The sequence below is a fragment of the Mytilus trossulus genome, chromosome 14 (genome assembly GCF_036588685.1).
Source record: "Mytilus trossulus isolate FHL-02 chromosome 14, PNRI_Mtr1.1.1.hap1, whole genome shotgun sequence".
Lineage (NCBI taxonomy): Eukaryota > Metazoa > Mollusca > Bivalvia > Mytilida > Mytilidae > Mytilus > Mytilus trossulus.
The window spans coordinates 34,429,550-34,440,255 of record NC_086386.1 but is presented as its reverse complement, the minus strand read 5'-3'; the positions used below and the strand labels follow the sequence as shown (position 1 = coordinate 34,440,255).

General features: G+C 34.6%; 1 long non-coding RNA gene across 1 annotated transcript; it reads right to left on the bottom strand.

The window, feature by feature from the left end:
* Positions 1-4,835: 4,835 nt before the first annotated feature.
* Positions 4,836-6,029, bottom strand: LOC134697386 (uncharacterized). Its single transcript, XR_010103108.1, has 2 exons — positions 5,983-6,029; positions 4,836-5,325 (listed from the first exon to the last, which is right to left on the bottom strand). It is a non-coding gene; the product is annotated as an uncharacterized LOC134697386 (long non-coding RNA).
* Positions 6,030-10,706: the final 4,677 nt, after the last annotated feature.

Sequence of the window (10,706 nt, the reverse complement as noted above, 5' to 3'; positions counted from 1 at the left end):
TTTTCGCCGGCAAAAAAAACAACGTGGCAGGGTAAATATTTAAAATGATGTCTCCGGGAATCTGTACTATTACAGGCATTACAGAACATAATAGTAATTGCAATTATAGGTAGAAATTAATATAAAATTAATGCAAAATAGTAAAAAATGGTAATTACGGTGACAAAATAGTCCCTTCACAACCGGCTGTGTTTACGAAAAAAATGTAATCTCTAACGAAAATGCAACTTTTAGTATTACGTTAATAAACATGGCAAAATTTTCCGTTTGATATACTTATCTTTGCAAAAATGAGAATTTCTATGTTTTTCTGCATAAAAGTATCTTAATTAAATAAACAGTAATGTAGATTTTGATTAGAGATTGGGAACAAAAAAGTACGCAAAAAAAGGTATGGCAGAGATCATATTGAGTGTAGTGTTACAAAGTATTGAACGGAACGGATATGTGAGCTCTGCGCCGGAGATTGCAAATTCGATTGATAATACCGTTATTCGGTCTCTAACACGACCCTTCTACGTCCTTACAAAGACCGCACCACGTTCAACAAGTGTTTATTAGGTTCGTGTCAAGTCTATATAACTTCCATCAGGTGTTCACTACGTTCTTACTACGACCATCAGGTGTTCACTACGTTCTTACTACGACCATAAGGTTTTCACTACGTTCCTACCACGTCCTTACAACGTCCATACAGAGGAGTCTCTACTGACTGGTCTTGAGGAACGGAGTCAACAAATGATGGCCATTAATCATCAACTTCTTGAACGAATGAAGCCATCTTCTAACAGAGAGCGAGATACATTTGTGGACTGGATAAAGTCTGTCGTTAATGACTTCGACAAGGATATTTGGAGACAATTTCAGCAGGAAATTAGCACAACTCTTTATGGTTATATTGGCGAGAACGATAAGTTGAAAAAAAAGGAGTCAGGAGTAACAATCCCCTCAACTGCCAGACAGCCACAACAGTCTCTTCAGGGACAGACACAGGGATGTCCTGCTATGTGGCAGCCTCAACCGTCGCAGTGGCCAGGTCAGCCTTCATCTAGTGTTTCCGTCTGGCAGTCACAGGATGCCAACTGGGTGTCTCAACAATTTCCTCATCAAAGACAGCAACCACTGACGCAGCTGCAACCTTTGACGCAACTGGCACCGCCACGAACATCCTCCGTGATCGCTACATCGAATCCTAATTTTTTGCAAGGAGGGGTTTCAAAGTCTAGCGAGTCGAGCAGTGTTTGTCAAATGTACAACATGAGTGACTCTGACATCTCTGGACAGTTTCTTACTAATACCTGATTTTTTTATGGTGCAACGTATTGTGTTGAAAGAAGTTTTGGTTTCAATTTACTTTTTGGGTTGTAATCACAGCTGTGAGCTCATGTTACTTGTTTATAGCGTGATATGTGTTTAATGTTGCTAGTATCACATATGTTATGTACTTTAGTTATTTGTTCAAGGTACGGAATGTGCTTATAACCATGGACTGGTCTTTTTTCAAATATGACAATTAAACTGATTTAACCTGTAGAAACTCTGTGTATAACTGTCATTCTAATGTAACTTTAATCATAAACTGTTTTGTGCACGAGGGCTACAGCATTTTTGAAATAAATGTAATCACTTGTTAGATACTTTTTTTTACATATTATCGGATGAAAGCTGTCACTTGATTGATAATAAAATTTAATATTTTGACCAAAACTGTACGTAGCAGAAAAACTTCAAGCATCAAAAATTTTCTCACAAGCGAGACAACCAGAAAACAATACATCACAGAGAAAAAACCTCTATTGTGTCTCTCGTGATATATTTTTTTTACGAGGCAACCCTATGAAAAAATAAATGATGGCACTCATTTGAGATTGAGATGCAGATTTATTAAACATTTACAGTTCATCTAGCTAAAATGAGGGTCGTTATTGTTAAATGTTTTTGTATGTGCTTTCACCCAGAAAACTTTTTTCAAACTTAAGTTTCTACTTTTATTCAAATGTGCTTGTTGATTGTGACCAAATATAGGCTTCAAAATAAACCTTGAAAATTTTATGAGATTCTCGCACAATAAACAATCATGCAAATCCATCCTGCTGTTAACTGTTAGCAGGCTAATAAATTTGATTCTTAAACTACAATATTACGGAAAGTGCTGATTCACTTCCTATGATAACAATCCTATGTATTAGTTTTCTTTTTCATCTAAAATTCAGTTTTTCTATCTCGTAAACTTTTTACCTGTACCGATACATGTATAAGTTTCAAAGATTTAAATGTATCCTTGACAGAAATTAAGACGAAGCGTCAGTTGACAGAAAATTTACCAAATATGAAAAAGAACAGATATGGGGTAAGTGTCAGAGAGACCACACTCTATCCACAAGAAAAAAACAGAAGAGTTAAAAATGATCGTTTAAGGTAGGATAAGCCAAGTTGTAATTCTGGAATACGAGTTTTGTTTTAGACAAGGTTTCCCGTAGGACAAGTAACACAAAGCCAAATATATAAATATAATAATATATTCAAAAATTCAAATATCCTTGTAATACATGTGTACATTCTTTATAAATCAAAACTGTTCCATCAGTTACCAACTATGCACTTATCATGCGGTTTTGCCAAGGAACTGAGCCAGCTTGACTATTGAAATATAGTCGAAGGTATTCCCTTTGCTTCTTTGCAGCTACGGTGTCTCTGTTTGGTCCAATTACCATGTTTACTTCATACATATTTGCGGTCGCTCGCCATAAGCCCGGAATCAAGTCATGCTGGTCATTTTCCATGTCAAGTTGCGCGTTCTGTTGTGTTGGATATCGTAGTCTCATCACATTGTGCAGACAAACGCAACACTCGACAATGTTTCGTACTACATTTGGCTGCTGCATCATGGTGGTAAGTAATAATTGCCATCGTTGGGCCAGTATACCAAATGCGTTTTCAACCACACGTCTTCCTCTCGATATTCTGTATTAGTTATCAATAATTATTGTTCATCTGTTAAGCCTCGTTGAGAATAAGGCTTCATCAGATATGTTCTCAAACCAAAAGCGTCATCTCCAAGAATGAAATATGGCACATTTTTGTCATCGTTCGGCATTGGATCCGGTTCTGGAAAGCCAATCGTTTCTTCTTCCAAGCACTCTTTAAGTTCAGAATTGTTGTAGATCTCAGCATCAGACATTGATCCACAACCACCAATGTCAATCCACAAAAACTTGTAATCCGCGTCAACTAATGCAAGGAGAACCACTGAGAAAAATCCCTTGTAATTATGAAAGAGTGATCCTGTATTTGAAGGACATCTAATGGCTATATGTTTGCCATCGAGAGCACCACAGGCATGTGGAACATTCCATTTTCGCTGGAACTCTTCAGCAATATCACGCCATTCGCGCTATGTGGTGGGACAAGAAATTGCTTCGACTTTATATTCGTCTACAATGGCTTGGCAGACTTCGGGAACAAACATAGAAATTGTATTTCGGGCAACTCTAAAGTCGTATTGTAGAGTTGGGTATTTATCCCCAGAAGATAAGTGTCGTATAGTGACAGCGAGCTTCAGGCCTGGTTCCAATGCTTTTCTAAGCCGGGTATCTCTCCTTTGAATTCTGGGACCTACTCTATTCAATATTTCGTCGAACATCTCGGGCGGCATTCTCAGAAAGTTGAAAAACGACTGTTGATCCTCCATTCTCAACTCCTGCATCAGTCTATCATAGTGGCCAAACATAAGCCTTCTTTCCTGAGTAAGCCAGGGACGCACCCACCATGTTCTGGGTCTCCTTTGTTTTCTTTTTATCCTGAAGCAGAAAAGCGCAACTTGAGCATCAAGAAGAGCTTGTTGTCCTTGTAATGATGTATGAAGTAGAAGTAAATCTTGTTCCATCGTTCAACAGTACAATTACAAATGATTCCGTCTTAAAAAAAACACCTATATATACCATATTCAACACGGGTAACAGAGATCCGATGCAAACCTGCTGCAAACGCACCGCAGACGTGGTAAAGACGTACTGCATACCGATAGGTCGTACAAAGAACGTACTAAGGTCTTTAGGAACGTAATAAGAACGTAGAATAGTCTTCGCGAGGTCGTGTTGAAAACTTCCCTAAATCACCAAGTTCTAAAAGATCGTAGTAAAGACGTAGAGCAGTCGTAGTAAGGTCCTGGTGCAATCTCCAAGAACGTAGTAAAAACGCAGTGAAGACGGCTTTCAAATTTATCACGTCCGCACTACGTCCATACGGTTCATAACTAGTGTCCTCTACGTCCTTACTACGACCAAGCCGTTCTCAGTACGTTCTTATTAGGTCTTTACTGCGTTTTATCCTCAGGAAGTTCTCACTACGTTTGTTTTGAACATGTTCAAAATTATTTCACGTCCTTCACGTCCATCAAGACCTTACCACGTCCATGCAAGTTCGCAGTACGACCATATAAGTTTGCACTGCGTTCGTACCACGATTTAGAAGTTCCCACTACGTTCGCCTACTTTTTCAGAACGCACTGGGAACGTGATAGGAACTTGGTCTAGTGTGACGGGGGCATTAAACAATATGATCCTGATATCGGCGATGACTTACTTAAACATAAATTATTGTACACTGAATACTCAAATTGATTGTGGATTATCGAATTCGATTTAAAGTTCTCGAAGAAATAGACATGAAAAAAAACACATTATTTACGCTCTACTTTAAGCAGACGTGTTCATGAAGTCATATCGCGCGAGTATTAGTACTTTTAAATGATATATTAAAAGTTATAAATTTAGATGCAGATCATGATACGTTGTAATCAGTATACCGACTAAAAATGTAATTAAGGCATTAGAACCAGAGAATATATTGCATTTTAATCAATAAGCCATCCCGAAAATGTCCATCTCATATGTCCGTGCAAAACACCCTGTGGAACCCATGAATTTCCAGAACGAATAAATACTACATCGTCTTTCGACAGAGTCTTGATTACAAAACCTGTAGCGGAGTCATCATCTCCAATTGTCTCGGTATCGGCGTGTAAGTTTCCATGAACCTGTCCATTGACAATAAGTTCAGTCAATATTTCGCCTAGATTTGAAACTGAACTTCCTCCATGGACGAATATTGTCCAAGAAAAAGCATAATTACCACTTTGAAGCGCACGAAATGTTCCTGTGAAACTGTCGTATGCATTTCCAACGTTTGTCTCTATTTTATTGAGCACAATCTCCCTATGTTTATCTATTGTTGGACCATCGTCTAAATCTGTCACAAAAGCAGAAAATGCGACAGGCTGATGAGAAGGGGTTTCTGGCAAGAGAATTCTTTTCGAAACGACACCTGAAAAAAGTCAAAAGTTTTGAAAAATTATCATAACCTTTATTTTTGGCTTTGAATACTCCTATATATTTACCATTACTCCATACACATAGAAGCCGATCTCGTTGACATTCAAACCTTTCTGGTTGTTATGTTCACACATGTTTTACTCTTTGTTTTTTCCTTACATTAAGTCAAAAGCTTCAAGTATAAATTTTGTTTCAGAGACAATTAAGAGTTCAAGCAGATCTTATTTTCGTTATTATTGTATGGCCGGTATCGATAGCTGCTTGTGTATACTATCACTGCTCAAAAGCAGTTTCTGTCTATATACTAGTCGGGTATTTGGTATAAGCGCTACTAAATCGATGTGGGTTGTGTGAATTGAATTATTCCAAGGTCTTATAGTAATTGTGTTAAAGCTGATATTACATCCACGCCAATAAAAGTTGAGTCAATTTGAAAACAATTCTGCTGACCATTACCAAATGTTAATCGCTTGTGTTTTGGAAATCATTTGTTTATTTGCATGTACTCTTATTTCCTCAAACGAAAGCAGACGATAATGCATATTTCTTGGCTTATTTCGTTTTCGCCTCTTTTAATTGTACATGTAGCTATTCCTGTTTAAAAAATCAGTTCTTTAATGTCACAATTTTGAAAATAAAGATTTCTTACCGTCATATTCAGATTTTTAAACATACTCATTTTCAAGTTTGTATTTCAGAGTTTGAACTTCCTGCATTAAAATGCAATTTTTGCGTCAGTGTCAGTTTCCGAAGAACCAGAAGAAACCAGGAATATGATCACAATTAATAAGTTACAAACTACCATTCTGAAAAGTTACGTAGTACGAAATTTCTTATCGGTAAAATGACAGTTGTATTTAGTATATTGGGTCAGATTGTAATCTAATATAAGGAAATATTTTGAGAAGATCTGAGAATGCTTCGAATGACTATATATTAAACATATAAACATGTCACCATCATACATGTTTATTACAATATTATTAAACGAAAATAGAAAACTGGACCAGTGAAAACGAAAAGTTCCATTTCATAGATTGATCACAACTAAACTAAGTTTATAAAGTCTTCATTTCGGCAGATTTTATTTTCAAATGTAGGCATCGTCGTTTTACTTGAAAAGCAAGACGAAGTATTTAGGATTATGTACCCTTGTGTTGATTCAATGCCAAACATATGGAAATTGTATAGAAAATCCATAGCCTTTATCCTTGTACTATCATATTTGGCAATTTGATGACTGACAGATATAGAATTATTGCGTGCAGTGCTAGCATTGATTTCCTAAAAACAAATTTATTAGTGTAGTTAACTGTTATTGGTTAAATATGGACCAAATGAAGTATACCTTTTAGGGTGCGGTCGACTTTAGTGACTCAGCACGAGGTATTTTGAAATTTACAGGTTGGTTAGAACATTTTTTAGAAAATGAACACTAGCACATTATAGAAAAGCTAGTGAGTAATCTATGTTTCAAATTTTATAACGAAAATCTCTGTATTAAAGGCTGTGGATTTTCTATAAAAATCTTGGTTTATTTGCCACAAAATACTCTTGTAGTAAATGCAATGAAACAGTAAATACTTATGCCTTCCATTTATACCCCCTTGCTATATGTACTAAATGGTCTATTTCTATTATTCCTTATTATATATCTGTAGTTTTGATACAATTGAAGTTTGAAAAATTCGTACAAAAATGGCTACAGAAGGGCTCATAAACCTTAAGAATGAATCAAAAACCTTCGGCAGTAAATCTGGCAATTATCGACAATAAGGGAGTCAAACGCACCTGGTACGAGCGGGATTAGATTGCGCAATCTAATATTATTGTTGACAACATCGCTCGGTCACCTGGACCTGGACCCAGACGACCATATACACACAAAAACAATATATATTTGGTATGTCAACGAGTACTCGAGTATTATCGCTAGGTAGTACTGAGTTTTGATTACCAAAATGATACCCGACTAATCGGTTTCTTGTTATACTATTGAGTTTCCTTTTTGTAAATGTTTTCCTGAGCAAGTACTCGAGTATCGCTCGGTAAACACAACGAGTGATCAATCAGTCAATGTTCACCGAGTTGACATACCTAATATATATATATATACAATTCATCTAAACCGAGATTCGAACTGATGCTTCTGATATATCGTTGCACTAAATCGCCTACTTTGGCAAGATAGACCATTCGTCCACATAAGATCGAAAAAAATCAAGCTCTCGGTCGGCGGGTGTTACCTTTCCTCGACAATTTTTATCGACCGTCGTATCACCTTACATGATATTTTTAACTGAGGCATGAAGATGAAATATTACAGATCAGCTGAATTTTTTTTTTATCGTAGAGGATTTTACAAATTAATGAAGGATGCAGTCACAGAAATAATTATATATAAAATACATAATATAATAACTCAAACAGTGTACAAAATAAAACCAATAACAATAGTAATTATCTATACATATTTTTGATAGCAGATATTTAAACATTCCAAATAAATAACAGTTTGATGATGATCAAAAAAGTAGAAGTAGATTTTGACTAAGGTTAAACAATTATTTCTTCGTCTGTTTTTTTGTGATATCCATTTGAAGTGGCTCTGTACTTATACATCCCGTCATTGTGTTATTGTTCTATGATATTTTTTGTATTTTTATCTTTCATTTTTGTTTATAAAATATGCTTGGTCTTTATACCTTTTTGTGTTTCCTTTATACATATGACGTGGCTCTGTACTCGTACATTGCGTCATTGTGTTATTTTTCTATGATTTTTTTTTATTCTTGTCACTCATTTTTGCTTAGATGCTTTTTATATATGCCTTTGTTGTTTCTTTGTTAAATATGACGTTGCCCTGTACTTATACATCCCGTTATTGTGCCATGATACATGTTTGTTTCATATTTGTTTTGACTGCTGTGTCCTTGTTTTGACATTTTTACCTATTATGTATGTTTGTTTTGTTCGCACATAGTTGTCAATATACTGGTATTTTATACGACTGTCATACATGTGCGCGGTTAGCTAGCTACAAAACCAGGTTTAATCCACAAGTTTCTACATAAGAAAATTCCTGTACCAAGTCAGTAATATGGCAGTTGTTGTCCATTCCTTTGATCTGTTTGAGCTTAATAAGCAGATCAATCAATTTGATTTTGCCATTTAATTAAGGACTTTCTGTTTTGAATTTTAGTCAGTGTTCAGTATTTTTGTGATTTTACTTTTCACATAATTCCTTGGTTTTGGTTAATCTTCCGTTTTCACGTATTATATCATCAATTGGACTTCAAATACATACTGAATAGGTCATGAAAGAAAGTTTCCAGACTGTTCATTATTAGTATTAATCAGAAAACATTGTTATAATTATCAGTAATACACTTCAATCCCTTATGCTCAATGACTTTGAAATAAACGAATATTCTTTCACGAGGTCTGCCGTTTTTAGCTTTTCCATTAAGATTACCAATCTTTCAGCAATAAATACCCCATGTTCCTTGGTATGGCGGTTAGAGGTCTCTTTTGTAGCGTTGCTCGCGAATTGATCAAATTATACTAGGGTATACAATAGCTGTTTCATTAGTGACACGATTAACATCTAAAATTGACCCTACATGATAAGTGTTACTGTTGCAATCACAAATTTGACAGATACGAGCAGGTTCTTTCTTCCTTTGTGACCTATTCCCTATTGTGACAATAAGATTAAGTGAGAATTTCTATGATAATGTTTGCAACATGATGAGAAAATTCTTGTTATTTAAAGCACAGCTGTCACCAAGGTTACAGTATAGCCCAATACATAGTCGATAAAGGAGTAGGTTCAGTAAGACCTCTTTTTGGCCCCAAAATATAGCAGTTTTACAAAATTGTTAAAATGTTAACTTTTAGTTATTTATTGGACAGTAAAATGCTTCTGCTAAATTAATATGGGCTGTTTTTGACGATACAATGCACATATATTGGGTACAAGCACCACGAAGTCGTGCTAAATTACTGAAATCTTCATGATTCAAGCATTTTAGTTAAATTTAAGACGGTTTTCGTGTAAAACGAAAATGGCCGCATTCGTGTTTATCCTTAATATTGAAATGTAAGTTGTATTTTATGATAATACATAACATATATAAAGGTTGAGGATGAACACGGATGCGGTCACTTTAATTTTTTGACAAAAAACACCTGAAAAGTGACTTTTTTTCGGCATATTTGATAGATTTTTCATATTTCATATTGAACTGTACGTTTTTTAAGACTACAACAGTTAACATCTTTCACATAAACTAATTGATTCAAATAAAATAGACACTGAAGTGTTCAAAAAGTGGTCAAAATCTTTCGTCAGATGAACCTGAAATTTGAGGCCAAAATCGACCCTTACTCCTTTACAGGCAAGACGACATTTCTTTTATGGTTAAAAGTGACATAAAGATCTTTATGAGTTGAGCCACTTAGTTTCGATTTACCAATTTGTGATTGATAAAACTATTATTTGACTATTTAACTTTTTGGAAATTGGATGTTAACAATTAGAAAGCTCAATTCGGATAGTTTTTCATATATCATAATTCAAAGATATACACTTTTTTTATATTATCAACGTAGGATTCATTTATGGAACAAATCTTCTGGTTCTCACAATATTCTTAACTTTTAAGTTCACTTTGATGTTAGAAATGCAAGAACTATGCTTATTGAGTGTCTACATTTGAAATTGAAATAAAGAATTTGTCAAGATACATGTTCCTTATATCTTAGAATGTAATCTGCTTCATATGAGGACACCAAACAAGTCGATCAGTAATAGTGAACAATACATATACACCATTTAGAATACCGAATGTTTGTTGAAATGTCTGTCAATCTAAATCAACAAATATACAAAAACTCTTCGTTTACATTCATATTTTCTTTTTGTTAAATGATTATATTGTCTTTTTTCTCGTGTTTGTCATGTTTAATGACATGTTATCAATATTAAATCATGCTCTAGCCAAATTTTAAATAATTGATAACTTATTTAACTTTGTACTATATAGATATGTTCAGTGATAGCAATGTGTTGCACAAATAGTACTTTCAAAAATTGAGGAATAAAGGTATGTCATCTAAGTATTAATTAAATTATTATTATAAGAAAATAACTACTTTTATTTACTCATTCTGTTATTTATCCATTTATTATGAAATTCTTTGTATTTGAAGGATTACTAAAACAATAAATAAAATACAAGCAGTATACAAGTAGATATACACATATCAAAATACTTTACTTTCCTGACTCTTCTTTGCTGCTGGAAAAAGTTTGTGTGCAATTTACGACAATTTACTGAGCAATTGATATGATACTTTTTAATATTTATT